Consider the following 27,778-nt stretch of genomic DNA (forward strand, 5'->3'; position numbering starts at 1 on the left):
ATTGTATCATCATCATCATCATCATCATCATCATCATCATCATCATCATCATCATCATCATTATCATGCACTAAATGCTATGCTTTGTCTCTTCAACCATTCTCCTCTCAATGCTGCTGTTTTTTTAATTCCTTGTCGTCTTACACCCCATCAAGTCCCTCACATTCTCGAAGTATGTCTTCCTTGGTCTTCCTCTGCCTTTCATTCCTAGTACTTTTCCTTCAATGACATTTACAAGGAAGTCATTATGTCTCAGGTTATGACCTACAAGCTTCAATTTTCTTCTTTCCGTATCATTTATCAGTGTCCGTTGCACATTAACTTTCTTTAGAATATTTCGAATCGCCTTTTCTTTTTCAGTTCAGCATGTACTTATCATTTTCCTCCAAGTCCACATTTCAGTCGCTTCCAATGAGTTTCTTCCTTGTTTTCCAATAGTCCAGCTCTCACAACCGTAAAGCACTACAGTCCAGACAAAGGAATTTAGAAAAAAACCTTTCTCGTTCCTAAACTTACATGGGTATTTGTTTATTTGTTTGTATGGAAGGCCTGTTTAGCAAGAGCTATTTTTCTTTTAATTTCCTTGGCATATCTATTGTCTCCAGTTATAATGCTTCCTAAGTAACAGAAATGCTGCACCTGTTCTACTTTGTAATTTCCTTTTTTTATGTTAGTGTTAGCTCCCCTGCCAACTTGGCTTTTTCTCTTTCTTCGTCTGTTTACCCTCCAGGGTCGGTTTTTCCCTCGGACTCACCGAGGGATCCCACCTCTACTGCCACAGGGTTAGTGTCCTAGAGCTTCAGACTCGAGGTTGGGGATACAACTGAGGAGGATGACGAGTATCTCGCCCAGGTGGCCTCACCTGTTATGCTGAACAGGGGCCTTGGGAAGGGATGGGAAGATTGGAAGGGGTAGACAAAGGAGAGGGAAGGAATCGGCCGTGGCCTTAAGTTAGGTACCATCCCGGAATTTACCTGGACGAGAAGTGGGAAACCACGGAAAACACTTCCAGGATGGCTGAGGACCGAACCCACCTCTACTCAGTTGACCTCCCGAGGCTGAGTGGACCCCATTTCAGCCCTCGTTCCACTTTTTCAAATTTCGTGGCAGCGCCGGGAATCGAACCCGGACCTCCGAGGGTGGCAGCTAATCACACTAACCACTACACCACAGAGGCGGCTTTGTTTTCTTACTACTGATATTAAGTTTGCAATGTTTCAATGTATCACCTTGTCAAAAATCACAGTATATTATACACACATAACATTTTAGGCAATGTTCTTATGTTTTGAGGGCCACCGTGGCTCAGATGGCAGTGCACCATTCTCTCACCACTGGATTCCGCAGTTCAAATCCCGGTCACTCCATGTGAGATTTGTGCTGGACGAAGCGGAGGCGGGATAGGTTTTTATCCGGGTACTCCAGTTTTCCCTGTCGTCTTACATTCCAGCAACACTCTCCAATATCATTTCATTTCATCTATCATGCATTAATCATTGCCCCAGAGAAGTGCGACAGGCTTCGGCAGCCGGTATAATTCCTATCCTCGCCGCTAGTTGGGGGCTTCATTCATTCCATTCCTGACCTGGTCGAATGACCGGAAACAGGCTCTGGAGTTCGATTTTCTTATGTTTTGTATCCTGATTCCTGAATGGCTCCCGTGACCATTTATATCTATTTCTTCCATAGTGTACTCCACTAGAAGTGATATCCTCACAATTCGCAGCCTCTTCTTCTTCCCCTTTCGTGCGATAAATTACAGAAAATCCACTTTCTGAAATACTGTCACCATTTGCAATAAAGAAATATTCATCACAAACAGTTTCAATAGCATTTCCATCCTCCCTACAGTGCTTTTAAACCCACAGTCTCCTCGCCATGTTAATTGGGAAGGTCTGAAGCCCACCTGTGTGGTCAAATTGGAACGTAACAATACGGGTAGATCTGTAATACCGCTGAAAAATTTCACTACGCAAACAACTGCACTTCTCAGCAGCTAGAGCAACACTCAGCTGGGAAGTGAGAAAAGGTAACACGCTAAGAATGTAGACGAAAGGAAGGACGGGAGCCATTAACAGAAGGGAAGTCCACGGATTTCAGGAAAATCCGCGGAAGAAATGTACCCCCTGGACTCATGAAAGAATGCAGTTACACCGGAAGAAAATCCACCATTACTGGACAAAGATCAAAGGCCAACAGTTGAACAAGCGTGGTCCGAAGTAGGCCCATTCGAACCAAGAAGAAGAAGAAGCGAATAAAATAAAACTAGAAAGGTGCCTCACGGTCTGCGTGACCGCATCTCACGAACTGAGGGCTAAGCAACATCCACCGCGGTTGTCGCTGGTGAGTGAGTATCAAGTGAAGCTATGTCTCCTCAACGTTGACTGCGGTGGTTTCATTCAAAACTAGTTGTTCTGATTAATATTTTAAACATACTGGAAGATGTGCAGCATCTATCACTCGTTAATATAAATCACTTTGGGAGTGGCGACCCCATCGTAATAACAGCCTATATCTGATTCCTTCATTACATCCCTGACCCGGTCAAAGACTGGAAAACAGGTTGTAGGTTTTCATTTTCACTGGAAGATGTGCATACTGACAGAACGATCACTATAGCTACGCACTTTACATTCGGCAGAGCTAGTTATCGGACCTTGGACTTTAAATTTCAAGCCACTAACACTGGTATTTACCTTATTTCTCACTCTAGCAGAAAAAGGCAAAAACAAGCATTTGCCATGAGCTATTTTCATGTAAGAACAATTGTAAGGGAGATACATCGAGTTTTATACTTTAGGCCCCTTCTGAAGTACCCGCCCTGGAAAACTTATAGCTAAGATCCTACTCAACCTTATTCTAAACGGAAATACCAAGTTTCAATAAAATACACTCATTCATTTTCCCGTGATGCTGTAACAAACACAGAAAAATATTTAACTCGACATAGGTCACTACCAACTGGAACTTAGCTATTAAAAGCAATGCTGTCATATAAAATGTTCGATCATATGAAAAAGGCACAGTTTCTTACTTTTCACAAACAGTGGAACGTTGGCGTTCTAATTGTTCAAAAATTCCATATATGGAACTACTCAGCCACAGAGGTCGCTGAACACTGCTCTGCAGTTTTCCATTAAGTGTGCACGCTTCTCATTCGTATCGGCACCTCAGAGCCTGGATCAAATAGCTGGAATACTATGATGAGGCGGCGTTTCATGTACCAGTTAGCAGAACATATACAAACCACAGGAATGACATGCTAAAAATGAAAGTTATCTAATTCCCCAGTTAATTTCCGCCAATATTGAGGCAGGTTACGCTTCAGTTACCCCATCTATCGGAGATGAATGGTAGCAGAAGAGACAAAACGCTTCACAACAAACAGTGATCAATATAACGTTAGTCCTTCCTCTTTTGATGGCTCTCTCTTGTCTCTTTCTTCAATCGATTGCTCCTTTACTATTTATTTCTCATTTTGAGAATCATCTTCACATATTTCCTCGTCGATACGGGTTGATGACCACGTGGAGTTTCACCTTAAGACAATCACGACAAAAAGCACCACCATCGGCAGTTGACACAATTGAACAAGTGATGACCAGCGTTGATGTGGACTATGCAACAAAATCTGAATTCATTAATTATGTCATCAGAGTCGGTACGGTAAAACTGTACCGAACAAAAATTATCGGAAATTTTATTCTGTGTAACTCTTGTTATGTGGCGTTTAGAGATAGGACCACTAATAACATATATAACAGAGAATTACATTTTAGGCCTTCCCCTAAACTACCATATTACCCAGCGTGAATGAAATTATTTATAAGCTAGACTGTAGACGAAAAATCGATTTTCGTTAAAAGCAGCTACAGTATTTTCCTGCTGCTCAACACGAACTAAGCAATAAATGATCTAAATTAATGAGTATCTCTGTTATCATAGCTGGTGCATAAAAACTGTATAAGGCATAAATGAGAGGAAGTTATATTCTATCTAATTGTGATTACGTTTGGACCATTAATTACATATATACCGAGCTCGATAGCTGCAGTCGCTTAAGTGCGGCCAGTATCCAGTAATCGGGAGATAGTGGCTTCGAGCCCCACTGTCGGCAGCCCTGAAGATGGTTTTCCATGGTTTCCCATTTTCGCACCAGGCAAATGCCGGGGCTGTACCTTAATTAAGACCACGGCCGCTTCCTTCCCATTCCTAGGCCTTTCCTATCCCATCGTCGCTGTAAGACATATCTGTGTCGGTGCGACGTAAAGCAAATAGAAAAAAACAAATATATTTGAAACAAATGTTAGACCTTCCCCTAAACTACCATTCCATCCAGCCTGAACAAACATTTCTATAATCTAAAGCATTGTGCCTTATTCCTCGGATTTACATAATGATTTTCAATAAATTCTGTTGGGCCATTTTCTCGTAATGCTCGTACATATTGAACCCATGACCTTTTGGCCAAAGGATTCAATACAAATAGACAATCAGATAGAAAGACATGATGGAAAATGTAAAACTGCATTTATTTCCTACTGTAGACACGATCGATACAGAAATACCATTATTTTTTGTTTATGAGCAAACGACCGACCAACCTCTTATTTTATACTAGCTGATACCCGCTGATACGCCTACGTTTACTAATTCAACCGTTAGATATTTAAACCATTCATTTAAAAGCAAAATAAAAACACAGTTTTTGCATAAATTACATGATATAGCCTACTTTATTTTATTTCTAATTATAATTTTACTTGCAATGCTTATTGTACCGTGAGGGTACACCCGCCCCGTGTATTCAAATTAAGCGCCTTGTGAACTGACATCTTACACCTAAAACTTGAAACGACTAGTCCAAGAAGTTGGGACGTTGGTCAACAGATGTCACTACTAAAATGATAGAGTAATGTGTTATTTTAAGGTTTCCTAAAGTGAATGGATTTCTTCTTTTTTGTGTGTGTGTGTATCACAGTTGTCCTCACTTCGATCTCTTTCCGCCAACTTTAAAAATAAACCAATTAGGAATGTTTGGGTATTTGGTTTTCAAACAATCAGGGTTTTCTTGAATATATTTAATTAACCAATTAAAAACTGGGAGTGTGTCGGGAATTAGTCCGGATCTCTCCCGAACCTTCCTCTCGGGTATAAAATCTGGCAATTTTTCGAGCTACCTTGTTTTCTTGATCGTCGTCACGGGTATTGAACGTTTGCTAATAGTGGTGGCGGGGGCGCTTCGCCTTTCATCGAGCAGTCCAGCGCAATAAGGTATTGGCAGCCATGTACTAACTAGGTGATAACCTTTGAAAGCTAACCCTAGAGGAAGGTTTCCTGTCCTTAACAATGTAACTTTAATTTCCAATCTTCAATAATGTAAAGTTCATCTTCCAATTTAAATTTCAAAACCAGTCTAAAAGCACTTAGCTGAAATTCAGGACTAGAGAGTGTGACACCCTCTCGAGTTCCCTATCAACTTGTATTTGAGGTGACTATGACTATGTAACAGTTTCCTACATGTTGCCTTGGAACTTAAACTTTCTCCATCTAGTCACCTCAATAGAATGGGATTAGCCCCTGTAACTTCGGTCCAGGAGCCCAAATAAGGTTTTATCTTGTGTGCAAATTTCAAGGAGTGCAAATGTCTGCTTCCGCAGCAGTTTGGTTTTTGGGCCAGTAACTTTAACCTGTATTTTGCTTTCCCAACAAGGCACGATAGATTGTGTATTCTACACTCCTGTAAAAGACGTTTCTGTTGAGTGTTGAAGGCAGTGATGTCTGTTTAAACTAGTAAAATATAGGTTGTGCCTCGAGAGGCCTGAAAGTGTAAATTTTAGTGAGCAAATATGCTCTGGTAGTAAAGGTATTAGCTTGGAGCGTAGCTAGTAGATATTCCATTGCTGTAGTAGTGTTATTTAAATTCTGTAAAAGGCAGTGGGAGACCTGTCTCCTTGACTCTTGAGTGTACGGAGCAATGGTGCTACAGTAACTTTTGTAAAAATCGTGAGCTTCAATCTCAGAGGTTCAATTAACAAGATGTGTTGGCTTTCTGGTTTCCCCTATCTTGTAAACTTACTTAAACTACTGTACCTGAAATCTGGTGCCGTCTTTTAGCGACTTGGTTGTTCATGTTTTGCTTTTTAAAAAAAGGAAGAGACAAGAGATATATGGTAACTTTAATTTTATAGCTTTTAATTAGTAGATGGACCCATTCATATCCGCAACTTCTTTCACATCTCGGTTCCACGAAAACTCCGTATCACTTATGATATCGGGTTAGTTGATGGTACGAATAATACTAAAATGATACAAAAGGCCATATTTTATTTAAAAACTTAATTTACGTATAGAGCTTCCCTATAAACTATAATATGTGTCCTTCCATTCGGAGCTAAAATGTATGGTGTGTTTGCCGTTTCAACTCGTCAACAGCCCACGTCCAGTTGACCATGGCAGATGCACTGTTTCCGAAGATTGAATCCTAAAACTTAAAGCGATTGTCCTTGTGCCTTGTTGATGCACATAGAGAAAACCAAACAAACGGTGAAGGGTAGACGTCTAAATGTAAATGGAATATCCGAAGGTATGGTTTGAATCCGAGGAATGAAGGAATGCAACATGTCTGAACATGATGATGGCTTCAGTAATATTTGGTATCAGTTATTATCACTTCGTGTGGATATTTCTAGCCAAGTGCAGCCCTTGTAAGGCAGACCCTCCTATGAGGGTGGGCGGCATCTGCCATGTGTAGGTAACTGTGTGTTATTGTGGTGGATAGTGTTATGTGTGGTGTGTGAGTTGCAGGGATGTTAAAGACAGCACAAACACCCAGCCTCCGGGCCATTTGAATTAACCAATGAAGGTTAAAATCCCCGACCCGGCCGGGAATCGAACCCGGCACCCTTGAACCGAAGGCCAGTACGCTGACCATTAAGCCAACGAGTCGTACGGTATCAGTTTATTGACAGAGAGTGGTGTTCCATTGCAGAGATCAGGAGGATTCATATTCCTGAAAAGGATAATCGTTGCCACAACAGTCCACTCCAAGATGTTTGAGCGTATTCCAGGTGACATCAAGTTGTTCAGAAGCTCTGTCATGTCGACAGACTTGTATATTTGTACAACACCGGATAATTCTTGTAAAAGTTGCTTGTTGATGATGTTGACAACCTAATTTCTTGCAGAAAGAATTGCCGCTTGACAAAGTAATGCGTAATCGGTCCACCTACGACCAAAATATCTGATCTCTTCGTGCCTTAGATTTGGCTGGACAACGCTCACATATACAGAGATAAACATTTCCAGATATCACGGAATGAACGAAAATCAGTTCCTACGCCATGGAATCATAATGAAAACTTGACTCATATAGGCCTATGTTTATTGTTTATTATTGCCTATATTAAGTACTTTATGTTTCCCTAACACAAAATAATAAAAGATGAGATTGGGTTGCTTGGATTAATATATGACTCACATTTTATTAATCCTCGTATTCCCTAAAAGTTAAGTGAATGAAGCAGGTCTTTAACTTTATATTCATGTAAGAATACGCCTACGTTAAATATTTCAGATCTTTGCGTGCCGTAAATCTGGGTGGGGATCACACACATACACTCCCGTCTATTGCGAACTGCGTATGGCTCTTCGTGTCGGGGACCAAAGGTGACATCCTACCCTGTGGACTTTAAATAGCTCCATGACTTGTATTACCTATACCGACCTGCCTTCTATACGTTGCCTAGTGACAGTGAATCCATGCATTTAATCCTGTTGACAGAACGTAGGATTGTCCTATTACAACACACGTTTTTGCATATAATCTTTCGTAACTCACCCATGTGCACGAAAATTTAGAATCCGGTTTCGAGGTACATTTGGACACCCTTCCGCCTACCTATCGTAAAAATTTAAGATCTCTGTGTGCTGTGTATTTGGCTACACATTGCGCACAGACAGACAGACAGACAGACAGACAGACAGACAGACAGACAGACAGACAGACAGACAGACAGACAGACAGACAGACAGACAGACTGACAGACAGACAGACAGACAGACAGACAGACAGACAGACAGACAGACAGACAGACAGACAGACAGACAGACAGACAGACAGACAGACAGACAGAGACACTTCCTATTATTATTATTATAGGTAAGTTCTACAGATTGTATGTACATCATTTTCCCTCTAGTGATTTTTCGATATTCTCTTGACTACTCAATTACAGCCCATAATTAACTTTGTGGATTAACTCTATATTATTTTCTCGCCCTGTGGGTGGGGGCGGTAGAATAACACACATGGTATTCCTGCCTATCGTAAGATGCGACTAAAAGGGAGCCAGAAGCTCTGAACTTCGGACCGTGGTTTGGCATCCACGGGGACCTTAGCTGAGTCCTGGCACAGCTTCAAATTACTTGTACCAGGCTTATCACTTTCATCTATCATATCCGATCCCCCTTGATCATCTCTTGTTCTTTTCCTTCCCCAACGGTATCAAAGTACTCAAGGCCTGGGGAGTCTTTCATGTTGATGCTATTCGTGGCCCTCGTCTTCCTTGTGCCGATACCTTCATTTTTGAAGTGTCGGATCCCTTCCAGGTTTTTCTCTCTGATTAGTGTTGCATAGAGTTTGGTTGCCTAGTTGTACTTCCTCTTAAAACAATTTTCACCACCACCATATTATTGTTTTCAGTGCCCTGAAAGTTGTGGTTAATACTATAAAAACTCGTATGTTTTGCGAAAGCCGAAGGGTTGCTTTAAGGTGCATCTGATAACACTGAGTAAACTTTCAGCCAATCCGTCCTATTTTTTTTTTTTTTTTTTTGCAGGTATTGAACATTAGCATATATGCTTCAGAATTGTGCAGAGATCACTTTTGTTGACAATATTTGTATTATATATTTATTACTAAAGTTTTCTTTAAGTACTTAAAGCTATTTTTAAAATAAACATCTTAAAAGTGCTTTCTATAAAGTAATATTTTCCAAAATGTGTGAAGGTTACATAATGTTTACTTTTAGTCCCTTTTGTTCATCAACCCTTTCTTCTTTACGTATGTTTTTGTCAACTATTTCATAACAAAATATATTTAAAACCACTTTAGTTTAAACCCAATGCCTACTAAAAATCATTAGAACTGAATTTCACCCTATAATTGATTTTATTTGAATATTTGGGGCAAGAATAAGCCAAAAAGTAGGATTTTAATTTTTTCGTTGCAGGGTACTTAAACGCTGTGAGGGCGGGGGATGTTCAGTTGGGAGATTCACAGCTTGTGAAAGCGAAAAAATCCGTCCTAATATATATATATATATTACACCCGTCCCTACACATAATGGCTCCGGCATGATATCTACAGGGCGTTAACGGGTTGGAATAAAACAAAATAGGCGCTTAACTAGACTTAGCTTAAAGGCATACAGGGTAGGAGACGGATCATACCTAATTACAATGAGAACACATTCGGGTTAAAGTTTAGATTAATACAAGTGGTTTATTAGGCCTTAATGATGATGATGGTAATGACGCATTTATATACAAATGAACTACATGGATTATTATCAATTGTTGTGGTTTGTTATCGACTTTTAGTCGTATGTGATGGATCCGAGTATTATCTATCGCAGAGCGATCCATTATGACGAGATTCGAACGGAAAAACACTTATCATAGACACTGAGGCTATGTGATATCATTGACCAATAGGATTAACATGCATACAACGAGTCTGAGCAATCCCTATGCTAAACACACAACTATTCCCCAACAAAGTACCAAGAAGGAACTCATAAAAATGTGGAACAAACGCCCGGGTTTGAACCGACCCTTACTTGTATACAATTCACCACTCCGATGGTCAGCACCATCGGCAACTCAATTATAATCACAACAAGATACATAAACACTTAGAGAACACAAATTATATACATTAAACACGTGAGACATCCAGCCTTCGGTTGAGCATTGGGGTACCAATGCCGCTGTCGGGAACTGAACTGACACCCCTTTGGATGGAAGTGGGACTCTGAAAACCCTAAGCTACATTATCCTCAAATGAGTAATGACAGTAAACTAACAAGTACTGGTAACAATCGCCGTGTCATTTATTAGCGACTACATCATTCTGGGGTGTTGAATATTTCCATTATTAGGCGACTCTTCCGGGCCTCGTTCTCTTTAACACAAGGCTCCCCCTTCTACGAGCGGACGAGCATACAAAAAAAACAACACTTCTCCTCACTAGGTCAACTGCTCCAACCCCTGCACGGCGGGTGGTCAATGGCCTCGGCCTTCAGAGGCATAACACCCTTTCTTAACAAAACACCCCATCTCGGGGATCGTTCACTAATAAACTGAGCTTCATTGTTCATTAAGCAAATTACATCGGCTCTCAATACTTCACTTCAATTCAACACACACATTCGTTTACAATATCATGATCCCGCGACACGACACCGGTTTCTATGATACCAATACTTGCATGATTACCATAATTACAATTTATTATTATTATTGTTATTATTATTATTATTATTATTATTATTATTATTATTATTATTATGATTATTATTATTATTGGGTTCATCATTACACTATCTCCCTACACGACTTACCTGGAAATTAGACCATACTGCGTGATCATAATTAACTTCCTCGTAATAACGGTGTAATTAATCCATATCTAAATTGTGATTTCTGATAAAATCGTCACACGGTAATACAATTATGAATTAAATATTCCTCAATTTGCACTTAAATTGTGATAAGCTTGCCAATTAAAATTGTACAATTCCTATCTAAATATATGTCAGTGGAGGCCTGTGGTGTCAGTTCCGAAGTCATATCTCATAGTTCTGGGTGCTCACGGAATAAAATTACACTACTTACCAGCCATGCATTATCAACGTTGTACTAACTACAGCCTAACTTGAATTACTCTGAATTACTAAAAATTGGTTTCCTGACGCATCAATAATCACAAGTTTCCCCAAATAAAATAATTAAGTCAATCTACTACTGCATGCAAACTTATCGTATTACACCTTTATTTACAATTGATTGCTCAGACGTGTTACTAATTAAATAAAGTAAATAGAAGCTACGTGTATCATGGTAGCACATCTACATTACTGAAGTTACAATCTCTAACATTATAGCGTCAGGTAATGATAACTGTTCCCCGCCCAATCTGATCACGTCATATTAAATATGATTAATACTCATCTCCATCACTTGATGACCCGTTGTCAGCTCAGGAAGTCCATTGCTGGTTTAGTGCTGACCCATAGGCACCAAAGCAGTTACTGTAGGCACCATTCTTCTTTCCAACCGGGAGTCCATTGTTCTAGGTTGACGAAACCGCTGGCAGTATTCCTGAGGCACACAATACGTCACTATTTATTCCAAGATTTGTTTAGTTACATTCAGTGTGAACGTCCAGCCACGATATCGGACCTCACTCCGCAATCCGCGGTTCAGTATCGGATTCCGCGTACCTTTGTTACTACTCGACACAGTAGCGCCGTAATAATAATAATAATAATAATATTATTACAAATTATATTAAATGTTCGCGACAAGTCCCTGATCTTTAAAGTTTAGACACTAGCATCGCGTCTATCCAATCTCTGCAGTATTTACGCACAGTACACGATTTCACTTGTAAATTAAATTTAAATTCACTCAAACAAAAGATCGCTGGAAGCTCGACTGCACATAGCTTCGCCGTCTGTAAGCCACGAGTCCCGACTGACTCTTGTCCCTTCCTGCAGTAGTTTTTACTAGGGAGCGATACCCCTTCCACAAATTTGCGTAGCGCCTATTCCCGGCGTACTCGAGGTATAATAGTACGGGTAGCCGGTGACCAGTATCTGGTTGGTGCGATTGAGACATAACCACTCAATTATCCTTCGGTGAATCTCTTTAAATTAATTAAAATATGTTCTGCTTCCCCTACCACACGGGGTGAAGTCCCTCCGTCGAGAACGTGTCATGAGACTAACCAGATGGCCCCAGTACTTTTCCACGCAGAAACAACACAGTATTCTTTCTTCGGCTGAAAGTTATCACGGAAGAGGACATTAAACACTCTAAATAAATGTCCCAGTAACATTTATCCCTTTTAAATCAGGAGACGACCCCCTAATATGAGTTTTATTAATTTTCTGGATCGTAGGTAATTAAGTTGGCCAGTCCGATTCCAAGATGGCTCCTATATTCCGTTTCGAAAAAATTAGTTTCCCCTCATTCTGTGAGCCTTGAGGAGGGATGTCTTCTCTCGAGTGATGTCACAGGGAATCCCCATTCATAACCCCTCCCGGGTCTAAGTTGGCTTGGCTTCATCTCCGGGGCCCCGCTACACAAAGGATAATACTGCGCAATAAGTCGCAGACAAAGAAATCTCGTAGAATAATTTTAAAATACACAATTTATCTATCTCAATGGTATGAATATTAATTAGTTTCGGTATGACCTCTATTAATGATATGAATATTAATCATTTTCAGCGTTCTTTCCCTTTAATAGCATTGCGTGCGTAATTACGGAGATCGATATCAACCCAAGGTCCTTGGATCATGCCCCTGTCGGGTTCAATATATATATATTTACAGGTATTGAACATTAGGCAAGCCGAACAATGTTGAAAACATCCTAGTGATATGAGCTACGAACTTCAGGTAAATAAAATATAGTAAAATATGATAATATATTATTTATGTATTTCTAAAATTTGCAATGCTTTTCTTAAAGATATTTTTGCAAGTTGCTTTACGTCGCATCGACACAGATAGGTCTTATGGCGACGATGGGACAGGAAAGACCTAGGAATGGGAAGGAAGCGGCCGTGAGCTTAATTAAGGTACAGCCCCAGCATTTACCTGGTGTGAAAATGGGTTCTTAAAGATCGTTATCCGATCAATTAGATTAGCAGTTTACCTTTTTCTACTACTACGAGCGCTAATATGAGTCAATGCATTGTTTAAGTTAAGCCCTTATAACTATATTCGGAGTGGACATAAAATAAATCAAGAAAAACCTGAGGGTATTGAACCAAGGAACACATTACAGAAATAATTATGTAAAAAAGTTAATTTTCCTAGGATTTCAATAAAAAGAATAAACGAGTGAAGGAATAAGCGATTTTGGGCTGTTTATTCCGGAACTGCACTAGGCCGGAATTGATTTCCGAAATTTGTTTTTTCAGACTCACAGTTTCAAACATTTCCAGGTCCTTTAATTCTTCAACGTTCGACACTATTGAGGAAATTTGTTAAATTTACGTTTCTCGTAGTATGCGGACTCCTACTTTGTCTGCTAAGCAATGTTTCTTTCTTTCTTTCTTTTTTTCTTTTTTTTCCGTGTCGTTTAACTTCGCAACGACACAGATAGGTGTTTTGGCGACGATGGGACAGGAAGTGTCTAGGAGTGGGAAGGAAGTGGCCGTGGCCTAAATTAAAGTACAGCCCCAGCATTTGCCTTGTGTGAAAATGTGAAACCACGGAAAACCATCTTCAGGGCTGCCGAAAGTGAGGTTCGAACCCACTATCTCCCGAATACCGGATACTGGCCGCACTTAAGCGACTGCAGCTATCGAGCTCGGTAAACAATGTTTCAACATTTTAAATAAAACATATTTTATTTATATCAGATTACTGTTATTGTGTCCGCCTCCGTAGCGTAACGGTTAGTATTATTAGCTGCTGTCCTCGGGGGCCCGGGTTCGATTCCCGGTACTGCCAAAAATTAAGAATGGCAGGAGGGCTGGTATGTGGTTGAAATGGTACATGCAGCTCACCACCAATGGGGGTGTGCCTGAAAAGAGCTGCACCACCTCAGGATGAGGACACGAGTTTATATTATACTGTTATTGTACATTCATAAGTACTCATTTACTATTTCTCATTAACTTTACAACTGTTATCAATCCACAACCATTCACTGATGAATTTTATATAACAGGATGTACAAAAGTTTGAGATCTTGGAAGACATCTCTTGAACGTTCTATTACAGCGTGTTTCCAGCATGAATCAGTACCCAGATATTTCAAAGTCCCAATTCTGTGTAGAATGCTCAATAAGTGATCGACAGGAATAAGCAGACATTCTAAGTGACTGTCTCATCAATGACGGAAATAACAGCTTGTGAATTTATAACAACGTCGTTGAAGTTCCAAAATATAACATTAACCAAAAGTTTCAGTGACCTTATTGTTCACAGTATTTGAGGTCAGTTCTTTGTCTGCTCAGCCTTATCAAGCATAGTGAAGAGAATACAAAAGAGGACTCTTCTTTCTTTATTTCTAATGGCTACACACAGATTGGAGGCGCAGTTGTCCACGGCTCTACCTGATGAGGATTAAAAATAAGCAGTGAGCTGGGGAGAGTCTCCTTTGACAACGCCCAGTAGCCAGTGAAGAGCTGGCTGCAGCTAGGCCATTAGCCTAATGCAGGCGGGCTCAAAAGAAAGAGAGAAAAAGTCCAGCATTGGAGGGTTATTTAACGATACTCTCGGTTGGGTTCGACCGTTTCAGAAAGCCTTCAGTTCACTCTGCATTCAAGATAACAGCTATATTTACCTCAACTCTCAGAAATTCACTCACTAAGATGTATAAATTTCAAGTGAAGAAACAAATTTTAAGGCTATTGATGGAAGTAATACTTAGCATAGGAACGCAGGATCAAACTGAACAGCCTGTATCTCATTTCATTTATATTCCGCTCCATTCAAACCATTTTGAAATTGTAAGCTGATTCTGCTCGCATGTATTTTGTTAAAAAGCAGACGGGAATTATTTGTCATACCATAAATCAGCCTCAAAGTAAAGAATAATAGCAATAGCCTCGGCGATCTGCAGAGATATACAAGGAATTCACATGCTAACATTGAATTATTTCCGATAAAATAAAATTGTGGATTTCTGTGGTTTATGCATTCGTTATTTTGCAATTGTTATCCATTAAAGGCAGTGGCTAGCACAAAGGGAGACTTTATGACGGAGTATACATGTCATTGTTGTTGTTGTTGTTGTTGTTGATGATGTTGTTTGTTTTTCTGTCCGTAGACTGGTTTCATGCACCTCTCCATGCCACCGTAATCCTGTGCTAAACTCTTCACTTATACTTAAAATAGTTTAGTTTTACGTAGAAGTGAATTAAACTATTTTACGTAGAATACTAAATTATACATGCCGGTGCGACGTAAATAAAATTTTAGAAGAAAAAACAATGTATCAGTATTCATCTAATTCCTTTCGGACTTCATTTCCTAGTCTAAAATTTCGTGCATCATATGACTTCGTACACTATACTCCATTACATATGTTTTGATTTATTTATCTTCTTCTTGTGGTCCTTCTCCAAGACTGTGCTCGTACCATTCAGCAATTTCTCCAGAATTCCTGCAGAGTCAGATAAAATAACGATATAATCGTCAAATCTCGGAGTTTTGATTTTCTCCCTTTGGATTGTGATTCACTTTCCAAATTCCTTTTTGGTTTCCTTTACCGCTTGTTCTATGTAGACGTTGAAACGGAGAAGGGATGATCAACATCTTTGTCGTACTCCTTTGTTGATTGCTGCTTCTAATTCTTTACCTCCACCATTCCTGCTATGATGCTGTATTAAGTAAGTAAGTAAGTAAGTAAGTAAGTAAGTAAGTAAGTAAGTAAGTAAGTAAGTAAGTAAGTAAGTAAGTAAGTAAGTAATTCATCTTCATTTGTGCGAAGTTAGGCTCAAGGCTCTCTCTTACACTCAACCACAACATTTAAAACAATTTATATACATACAATTTTTTTAAATACAACATTGATTGACCGCCTCTGTGGTGTAGTGGGTAGTGTGATTAGCTGCCACCCCCGGAAACCTGGGTTCGATTCCCGGCTCTGCCACGAAATTCGAAAAGTGGTACGGGGGCTCGAACGGGGTCCATTCAGCTTCGGGAGGTCAACTGAGTAGAGGTGGGTTCGACTCCCACCTCAGCAATCCTGGAAGTAGTTTTCTGTGGTTTCCACTTCTACTCCAGGAAAACGCCGGGATTGTACCTAACTTAAGGCAACGTCCGTTTCCTTCCCTTCCTTGGCTATCCCTTCCAATCTTCCCATCCCTCCACAAGGCCCCTGTTCAGCATAGCAGGTGAGGCCACCTGGGCGAGGTACTGGTCCTCCTGCCCAGTTTTATCCCCCGACCCAGAGTGTGAAGCTCCAGGACACTGCCATGACGCGGTATAGGTGGGATCCCTCGCTGAGTCCGAGGGAAAAACTGACCCTGGTGGGTAAACAGATTAAGAAAGGAAGAAAAAAAGAAAGAGAGGGAGAGAGAAACAAAACCCTTGATTATAATATAGTACTAATGGCAAATATGGAGATAGTAATATAAAAAATAATTATAGAATGTACAACATGACAATATAAATGAACATGCTAATAATTGTAATACTAGCAATAATAGCAATAATATAAGGAATCACAGTACAAACCTATGGTTAGCAAATACATTACCGAGCTCGATAGCTGCAGTCGCTTAAGCGCGGCCAGTATCCAGTATGTCGTGTACCGACCTCCCAGGGACTCGAACAGGCGGACTGCCAGGTGGAAGGCAGCCGGGGTTCGCAGCCGAGTCTCGAACTCAAGGTGTCAGAGGAGATTAATTAGTGTTAGAATGATGATCAATGACAGGAGACACCTTGTAGCATTAAGCTAATTGAATAATAATTATAGTCAAATTTAGTTACTGTAAGAAAAAGGAAATATTTCAAGAAGTTACATATAGTGGAGAGAGCTTGCAAAGTGCGCTTACAAAATTTGTTGACCAAGAGCGGAGACTTGTTGATCACAGCAGGATATTTACTGTGTATCGACAAACAGAGCTAGTATGCCAGCGGGCCAGGCGGCCCGCCCGATAACCGACAAAGGAACAAATCCGAGTACAAGGCTAGTCAGGGCCAGTACAGTTGCACTTCAGAAAGACAAGGATAGATGAGGACAAAGCAAGACAGAAGACAGTAGCGCCTAGGTAGCAGCACTTACTGTAACAACTATTGAGAATAGCTACTTGAGGGCGCTAGTGACAAGGTGATCAGTTTAGTAATGCCCATAAGACCCAACCCCTTGGTAGGAGGTAGGGATAGAACTTCGAGTTGAGGAGCGGAGATATAATCCCTGGCCAAACTGGCGCGGGGCCTTCTTCCAGCTAGTAGTTCGTACTTGTCAGAACGATATTCTTTTCGAGCATAGCCCAAGTGCCGCAAGGCAAGATTCAGAGGTACGCGTAGTAGAAAATTAGGCGCATGTAGCAAGCTCGCTCTCTCTTTAGATCATCACATTCAGACTTGTAAATATACTGTACATAGTAGTTTTAGTGTCCTCAGTAATAAAGGACAGGGAAATAACTTCTTCTTTTATTTCGGGAGTTGCGGGACGAGTCATACCTACAAATTACCTCCCTACATTCCGCTCGGCAGGTCAGGTAATACTTCAACATCCAACGGCCTGGTGACCAACCTACGAGATCGTCTCACTGGACAGGTAGGTCACGACAGGCACGTATAAAAATTTGGTGTCAGGTAGTGCAGGGTCCCGAGTTCGATCCTCGAACAGTGTCAAGTCACCGAAATAACGTGAGAGAACCGCGACTTCGTAGAAGATTGTCCGTAAGAGAACCGCGACTTCGCAGAAGATTTCCGTGTGAGAAATCGCGACTTCGCAGAAGATTGTCCGAACCGCGCTACCGCGTAGTTTCGTTCGTGTGCCGCGCATCGCAGAAGAGGAGCATCACTACCGCAGCCTACTAAGCCAGCCCAGCAAAGGGGTAGCAGTCCAGTAGCAGACAACGCCATCCGGTGGAGACGCAGCACTACAGCCGACTACTCATCCAGTCCAGCAGTGAAGCAGCATTGCAGATTAACGTAAGCTGAATATTTATTTCAAATGGCACGACATGAAAGTTCAGTACCAGCAGACCAAGACACTGAGATGCTTGACGAGGTGGAATCAGTAAGTATGAGTGAGCCTTTTGTTACAGTAATAGAAGGACATCGTCCCATTGGACGAGAGTTTGATGGCAGTCAACCAGATAGATTGCATGAGTTCATAGCTAACGTAGATGCTGCTGTTCGTATGATAAAGGATGAAGATCAAGAGTTGTTTTTCAAGTACATTTTAACTAAGGTTACGGGCAGAGCCCGAGATAAGTTGTTGTACAGACGTGATATACATAATTGGGAGAAAGCCAAGCGGGTATTAACTGAATATTATGGCCAGCAAGGCACATTAGATCTGTACATTTGTCAAATGTTCCAAACAGCGCAGGACCCGCGAGAATCAGTCGCACTTTGGGCTCATAAAATAGAAACATTGTCAGCTTCTTTTCGAGAGGCAATACTTGAGCATGAACTAGAAGAAGATCGTGACGCGCAGTTAAAAATAACGAGAAATATATGTGTAGCTAGTTTCATACAAGGGTTAGCCAACCCTAGAATACAAGCTAGGGTACAGTCAGAAAAGAGCATCACTTTTGAGAAGGCAGTTGCACTCGCACAACAGGAAGAAACAGTAATCATGTCAAAGAAGGCACGAGAAGGCCTACAACACAAACATAGTTCAGGGTTTAGCAAGCGCAGACCAGAACAGGAGCGCAGTGCAGCGCCAAAGTGGCATACTAAGCCAACACATGCTAGTGTTAGGGTGGTCTGTTACAATTGTAACCAGGAAGGCCACATAGCAAAGAACTGTAAGAGTACGGGAACGCAGGGGTCTCACACCACACAGACCGCTAGTTCCAATACAACTACAGGGGGCACCTTCAGTAAATTAAAATGTCGCTATCGTGGGAAAACAGGGCACATGGAACGTAAATGTAGAAAGAAACAAAGGGATAAGGAAACAAAGGTACGAGAAACAGTGCGCACACAACCAAACACAGTGACAAGGGAAAACAGAACTTGTTATCGTTGCGGCCAGGATGGACATATACAAGTGAATTGTCAACAAGGTGCACGCACTCAAGGTGTACACACACAAGGTGCACGCACACAAGTCGCACGCACTCCGGTGATGCGAACGGATAGCCGTAGGTGCTATTCGTGTGGCCAACAAGGCCATATTCAGAGAAACTGTCGAAAAGCCCAAGGCGAGTTCATAGGCAGTAGGGCCATGAAAGGCCAAGCTCAGGATGGTCGCATAAGGGGCAAGGCCGTAAGATACCGAGCCCAATGCGAACATTGTGATAGATGGTCACACCGAACCCAAGACTGTTGGTTCAAAAAGAAGGGCGGCAGTACGCACGCCATGAAAGCCTCCGTGGCTCAGGCGGCAAACTAGAACGGGCCCGTAGAAAGGGGACAGTTACGGAGGCCCGCAGACCAGAAGGTCCCAAGAATTCTGACGTAGAAGGTACGGTGCTAATTCAGGTCACAAACCAAGGAAGACCGTTGAGATTATTGATAGATACTGGGTCCGATGTCGGCCTAGTAAAGAGGCAATCGGTACCCAAGGAATGCCTGATTGACGGGAGCAAATCAATTGAATTAGTGGGTGTAAGTAAGGGAATAATTTACACACAAGGTACTGTACGTTTTGCCATTGGAAACACAAGTCACACATTTCATGTGGTAGGGAGTGATTTCCAATTAACACAGGATGGCATAGTTGGGCGAGACCTCCTGACAGATAGCGTGATTGACTATAGGGAATGTCATGTCACCATAAGAGGGCGACAATCCCTATGGGGGCGCGAGTGACGAAGGTGATCCGTCTCGAACCAAGGACCCAGAAGGTCGTTGTTATAGAAGTAGATCGGAATCTACCCTTAGGAATTATTGAGAAGGAAGAGGTGATACCAGGGGTGTACCTCGCAGGGTGCCTAACCAAATCAGAGCGCCACGAAGCAGTGGTTAGCATGATGAATAACACTGAAAAGACGGTGACTTTACACAGTCCACGAGTGCACATTCAAGAGGTAGATAAGACCTGCCTAGCACAAATGCGAAAGGTAGAGCAGAACAGTAGAGTGGCGAACGGAGAACCGGCCACCCAGAAGCCCCGATCACAACGGGTGATAGACTGTTTGCGAGTGGATCACCTCACGCAGGTAGATAAGGAAGGGATATACGCTATCTGTGCTGAGTACAATGATATCTTCCATCTTGCGGGAGACAAACTAACCACACTGATGTATTACAGCATGAGATCCCTACACCCCAAGATCAACCTCCAATTAACGTACGACCATATACACTTCCCGAAGTACAGAAGGGGGAGATACAAGCTCAGATAGATAAGATGCTGAATGATGAAATTATCACACCTAGCACATCAGCCTGGAATGCGCCATCACTTTTAATTCCGAAGAAATTAGACGCCTCAGGGAAACAAAAATGGAGGGTCATGATCGATTTTAGAAAATTGAACGAGATAACGATAGGAACCAGTTATCCCCTGCCATTAATTTCAGAACTGTTAGACGCCCTTGGCAAGGCGAGATATTTTTCGACCTTAGATCTCGCGAGTGGCTATCACCAGGTGTTGTTGAAGCCTGAAGACAGGCCAAAGACGGCATTCTCTGCGCTAGGGCGCAAGTACGAATTCAGGAAAATGCCCATGGGTTTGATGGACGCGCCAGCCACGTTTACGAGGCTGATGAACGATGTGCTCACAGGGCTAACAGGTATAAAATGTCTGTGTTACCTGGATGACGTCATTGTGTACGGGAGTTCAATCCAGGAGCACAATGCGAAGCTAAGAGACGAATTTCAAAGGCTGAGAGAGAACACGTTGAAACTCCAGCCAGATAAGTGTGAATTCCTAAGAACCGAAGTAGCATTCCTAGGGCATGTAATCACTGACGAAGGTGTCTTGCCAGACCCGCGTAAAGTACAGGCCGTTAAGGACTTTCCGAGGCCTACCACTAGCCGCCAGATCAAGCAGTTCTGCGGACTGAGTGGGTACTATAGGAAGTTCATACCTAACCACAGCAAAATCGCGAAACCGCTGTATCAGTTAGTGAAGAAGGACGTTCCCTTTGTATGGGGAGACGATCAGTAACAAGCGTTCCAGACACTCAAGCAAAATTTAATTGAGGAACCTATATTGCAGTATCCGGACTTCGAAGAACCGTTCGTTGTTACCACTGATGCGAGCAACGAAGCGGTTGGGGCAGTATTGTCACAAGGACCTATCAGAAAAGAACTTCCATTTGCCTATGCAAGTAGAACGCTTAATAAAGCAGAAACGAATTACAGCGTAACTGAGAAGGATCTGTTGGCAATAGTTTGGGCAGTAAAATACTTTAGACCGTATTTGTTTGGTAGAAAATTTACTGTTGTGACAGACCATAAGCCGTTGAAGTGGGTCTTCAACGTGCAAGATCCGTCTTCACGCCTGCTAAAGTTCAGGCTGAAGCTAGCGTTATACGACTTCGACGTCGTATATAAGCAGGGCAAACAGAACTGCAATGCAGAAGCCCTGTGTAGCAATCCCACTGAACCCAAGTGCCAAGCGCGAGTGGTTAACTCGGCTCAGCACAGGTCTCATTCAGAGACAAGAGTAGAAACTCAGGCCTCAGACGAGAATAGAGAGGAGGTACTGTCTTCAAAACCCAAGGACGCTACGGCAGAGGGAATTGAAGCGGACAGTAGCGAGGTTTCCGAGGACGCTAACGCAGAGGAGATTTCGCCCGAGGGTAGCTTAACTGAGGAAGAGAAGGAATTAGGCGAAGCTGAAAAGCTAGCCATTTTGAAAGAATGTCATGATTCTTTGGTGGGAGGCCACCAAGGAATAGCGCGCACGTACGCCAGGGTACGTGAACGAATTCAGTGTCCCTTCTGCCAAAAGAATAAAGGGACCAAACCAGACGTCAGGGCTCCCATGAGAATTACAGATACCCCGAACACAGTCTTTGAGAAAATATCCCTAGACGTAGTTGGACCTCTTCCGTTGACAGAGGCAAGAAACAGGTACATTCTGACATGCCAAGACCAGCTGTCAAAGTACCTAGTAGCGAGTGCCATGCCTAATCAGGAGGCAGAAACTGTGGCACGGACGCTAATCAATAATGTGATAAGTATCTACGGGATACCAGAGCAGATTCTCACTGACCAGGGCAGTAATTTCATGAGTGATGTGTTGAAGACGCTGTGAAAAACGCTACGCATTCGGAAAACACACACTACGGCCTTTAGGCCCATAAGGTGCTCACGGAGTACCTAAGGCATTATGTCTGCTCAGGAGAGCAAAATAACTGAGATAAGTATTTGCGTACAGCTAGTTTTGTGTATAACACCACGAATAGCATAAGTACAGGGTTCACACCCTACGAATTAATTTTTGGAAGGAAGGCAAATATCCCAGGTGTGCTGCAAAAGCCACCTGAGATGAATTACAACGAACACCAGAACGTGGTGGAGGAACTGACGGCACAGCTTAGGCGAAATCACGAGGCCGCCAGAAAGACCTTAACTGAGCGAAAAGAATTAGAGAAAGAGCATTATTAACACAGCAGAATGAGATCACCTTTCAGGTAGGTGATAAGGTTCTTTTGCGCAATGGCGCATTGCGAAGAGGAAAATCCAGAAAGCTAAGCCCACCATTCGAGGGTCCGTACGAATTGTAAATGTTTCAGGGGTGAACTGCACCCTACAGATGAACAAGAAAGGAAAAAGGGTTAAAGTACATAAAAACCGATTGAAATTGTATTTGTAGATAAGTGAAGTGAGAACTGGGAAGCGAATGTATTCACAGATAGAAAGGTAACGCATATCCTGTCATTACCTTGCAGGTAGACAGAAGATATGGCGCGAATACTAGGATTGTCGTCCATCGTAGTAGCAGTGATAGTCGTGACGTCACACAGCTACAGAATAGCCAGAGAAACACTGGATGTCAAGGTGACACCATATGAGAGTACTCCAGGGGCATACTGCGACAATCAGGGTGAGATACAGTTATACCATACGGAATGGACACTAGTTACCTATGTAAACCTGAATAAATTGATGTATTTTCAAATGTCAAGAGACTCGTACACTGGACTCAATTAATATGTACACAGTTAGAAAGAAGTACTATTCTAACAAGTCAACAGGATGTTAGAATGCTAAGTGCACAATTAGAGAGAATTAAGGAATCGAAGGAATTAATTACGAGGATTACTAAACCAATAGGGGAAACGGATAACACTAGGCGAAAACGAGGCCTATTTAACGCAGTAGGTTCCATCGCAAAGGCGTTATTTGGAACATTAAGTCAAGAAGATGCAGATAAATATGAGTCAAAAATTAGTGAGTTAGAGCAGGGACAGCTTTCAATTATGAAAATTGCAAAAGACCAGATGATAGTAGTAAAATCAACATTGCAATCTATGAACAGCACCATTTACGATGTCACAGCCAATGAGCAGAGATTAACTCAAAATATTACAGAAATTAGATCCTATCTTGCCAATAGCACGCTTCAAATCACAGAAGCAATTCAGCAAGTAGAATTAGAAAATCAGTGAATAGGCATTTAACTGAGATTGAAGGCCTTCTCATACAACTGTATGAGCATTACAGTGTTGTATTATCAGGTATAATGAATGCTCAGGTAGGAGTCATTCAGGTGCAAATAATTTCACCAGATGATATTATTAAAGGTTATAAGAAAGCTCAGGGAGATTTCCCTAAAGGATTGTCCTTGCCATTTGATTTAAAATCAGCTTACGGTTACTTGATTAACAAAGTAGCCACAGTGGAAGTGTTCGCTAACACAAATTATCTAGTGTACGTCATCAAGACACCCCTTACAGATAGGGTAGCTCATACAATGTATCACATGATTCCATTCCCCACGTATATGAAGAGTAATCCACACCATTTTGTTTATCCTCAAGAGACCAAGGACTATATCATTATGGACAAAGAGAAACAAACTTATGTTCAATTAGACAAAAATCAGGTAAATCAATGTAAGGTAGTAACACCCAGTTGGAAACTATGTCATGTTAAATTCCCTATTAATACAGTGTACACTCAAAAGAGTTGCGCGATCCAGTTAATTATTGGAGTTAGTCAAATTCCAGATAATTGTGATAAAAGAGTGCTTCCCGTTCAACAGCTCATGTGGATACCTATCAGAGCTAACAGATATATATTGAAACGGGAACGCCCTACGAGCATTCACGTTTCATTCTTTTATTAAGAGGAGCTCGCTAACACCCGGCCGTAAGCATTTAAAACTTGCGCCGAGCGCACAGGCATAGTGGGAGCTACAAGCTCGCGATGTTCTAGGACACCGGCCAAGGACAAGCGACGTCACGCAGAAGGTTCCTTCGTGTTCCATAGCATTGCTGCATGAACCAAATATAATCTCAATATTTCAATAACGTCACCTTGCAGGCAGGAATAATGAACGCTGCTAGCCGAAATTTCGTGTCAATCGGTGTGAAGATGGCCAAGATATAAAATTTTCTTGGGGCCCACATGTGTAGCCACGCCCACCGGCCTTCGGCAATATAAGCGAGTCGCCAGCCTGGGGTAAGGCAGAGAGAGTGTGCGGTACGCAGCGGCAGTGTGCTGTAGGCAGTGAGTGAATGGAGTCGGCAGTAAGCCGTGAGTTTAGTGAGTGTGTGCAAGCAAGCACGTCGCGACATAATTCGTCACTCGGTCCGGCTGTATACTTGAGTTCAGAACGTTCGTGTTAAGAGCTTTCTCCGTGGGCTTGATTTCATTTAAAGACTGTGTTCTCGCATAAACTGTGCCAGCCTTGATTTCATTTAAAGACTGTGTGAAAACAGCGGTAGTGTTTCAAGCCAGCCTTGATTTCATTTAAAGACTGTGTTCTCGCATAAACTGTGCCAGCCTTGATTTCATTTAAAGACTGTGTGAAAACAGCGGTAGTGTTTCTAGCCAGCCTTGATTTCATTTAAAGACTGTGTGAAAACAGCGGTAGTGTTTCTAGCCAGCCTTGACTTCATTTAAAGACTGTGTTCTCGCATAAACTGTGCCAGCCTTATTTTCATTTAAAGACTGTGTGAAAACAGCGATAGTGTTTCTAGCCAGCCTTGATTTCATTTAAAGACTGTGTTCTCGCATAAACTGTGCCAGCCTTGATTTCATTTAAAGACTGTGTGAAAACAGCGACAGTGTTTCTAGCATAGACTGTGCCGATCTTCATTTCATTTAAAGACTGTGTCTATCCGTTGAACTGTGTTCATAATAAACTGTGCCAACATTCCCTCTTAAAGACAGTGGAATGCAGTATCGTGATTTCTTTCCGAGGAACCATGTCAATTCCCATCATAACCTGTTCAGAATCACGTATGATCTTAAGTGCCAGTGATAATCTTCTAAAATTTACGACGTAATGGAACTTGGACTGTCATTTATTTCAACAAGTGTATTGTGCTCATGTAGTACAGTGCAGAGACTGTACCCGGTAAATTTACTTTTCTTTATGAAGTGCTTAATCACTGCACCTCGGAAGGTCCTAGATTGTTTTCGTTTGTTTATTATTACAAATACGATAATTCCTTCCATCTTATCCTCGTGGAACTGTAACTCTAACTTTATCCTTGCTGCTAAAGTGCGTTCAACATCATTGACTGTGGGAACTATTTCGGCGTGCTTCGCCTTAGAGAAGTGTCACACCAGTGTCCCATGACGTCCAATGTGGAAGCTCCACATTTCCCCGTTCCTGCCTCAGGTTCGAGTCATCAACACTAATACAGAGAAAACCTCAACAACGGAAGACAACGCCGACGCCGACCGCAAGACGACGCAGCCGCCGCAGGACGACGTCCTCTCCACGCCTTCTGGGATAACTCCACGATTCAGCTGTAAAAGGTGACATAATTCTTTGCATACCTATTGAATAAACTGAAGGATCCACTTAATCATGAAATTTTTTTTCACTACCCTTCTCTCTCACTCTCTTAGCATGGGCCGTACACGCCTTGTCGTTCCTCATGCTCTCCGATAAACTGAAGTACGGGCGTTCCTGTTACAGAGAGAAGGTAGTAAATAGTGGCGCCCATGACGTTGGGGCCCGATTAAAGAGAGTGAATAGTGGCACCCATGACGTTGGGGCCCGATTAAAGAGAGTGAATAGTGGCATCCGTGACGTTGGGGCCAGATTAAAGAGAGTAAAGTGATAAAAATTAACTTTGAAATCAGTGATATCTTAACTTACCAATTCAAATAAAAGTGCATAGTACATACGTTAATTCCAGTTCAGTGAATGTGTTAAAATTTTACGAAGATCAATTCAATGACTTTGACGAAATTTTAAATTTTGGCACAGAACTCTGATTAAGTTTATGGCACAAGTGATTATTTTTTCTTTCTCTTTCTCTTCTTATGTAAAACATTTCAGGCATACTATTCATGCAGTCTCATATAAATTTTTGATATTTATGTCAGTGAAACATTGAACTTTACCATTGGACAATAATGGTGATATTTAATTTTATGCACAAGTGTTTGATATTTTGTGTTGGTGAAATTTTGAACTTTACCATTGGACAATAATGGTGATTTTACGTATGAGTTGAATGATTGTATTTTCTGCATTTTGTGAAAATAACGACATTAATATGGAAAATATACTAGCTGCCATTGAGGCTTTAAAAATCAGTCTAAATGACAGGATTACGGAAAGTAACACTAATCTCGGGCGTAGGATTGCTGAATCTAATAACACTTTAGGAGCTCAACTTAAAGAATCTAATAATACTTTAGGAGCTCAACTTAAAGAATCTAACGCGGCCCTGGAAGCCACTAAGGCTAGTATAGGTCAACTTAGGGAGTCTAATGAAGTAACTAATCGTAATATCACTCAACTAAGGGAGGCTAATGAAGTAACTAATCGTAGTATCACTCAACTAAGGGAGGCTAATGATGCCAACATTGTAAAATTGACAGAATCTGTTGATCAAAAGTTTGCAGAAGTTAATAATAATTTGGAACGTAGGCTCAATAGTGCAGGTGCCGAAATTGAAAAACGATTTAAAGAATCTAACAAAATAATGGATTCTAAGTTTACGGAAATAAATGAAAAATTAACACGTGACCATTAAGCAAGATATAAAATCACAAGTGGCGGAGGACTTAAAACTTGCTTTCCCGTCTTCTTCTCAGGAAGTCCTTAAAGAAGTAGAAAGCTTAAAGGAAGAATTTCAAGAGTCCCATGCTCAATTATCTCTTGCGCAAACTAAAATCGCTTCTATTCAAGACAAACTTCATGAATCTGTAAAAAATAATTTCATGAAGTTGGGAAACGAAATTACTCTTCTGAAAAGTCAGCAAGAGGAGGCCGATAAACGTGTTAAGACTCAGTTAGATAATGCTCACACGCAGATTACTCGTATCTGTCGCGATATAGCAGAAGTCAAGACCGACATAGAAAAGGAGGTCAAGGAAATTGAGAATTCCGTACAGGGGAAAATTAAAACCCTAAAACTTGAACTCCAAGGAGGTATAGAAGCTCTCAACAGCAAAGTATCGCAAATCGAACAGGATGTTTCATCATCTAGCCTTCACAACACTAGTGGAAAATCCATGAATGTTTCCACAGTTTTTAAAATAACTGAGGAAAAACCAGCCAAATTTTCGGGGAAGGAGGCGTATACTGCTAAGGAGTTTCTCCTCAACCTCGAAGAGTTCTTTCAAGAAAATCACGTTAAGACCGACCGTCGTTTACGAATAGCATCTCGATTGTTAGAAGGCAAGGCGTTAATGTGGTTTACCGCTTTTAAATTCAGTATTAACACTTACGAAGAGTTTAAGGAAGCCTTACT

The sequence above is a fragment of the Anabrus simplex genome, chromosome 5 (assembly GCF_040414725.1).
Source record: "Anabrus simplex isolate iqAnaSimp1 chromosome 5, ASM4041472v1, whole genome shotgun sequence".
Taxonomy (NCBI): domain Eukaryota; kingdom Metazoa; phylum Arthropoda; class Insecta; order Orthoptera; family Tettigoniidae; genus Anabrus; species Anabrus simplex.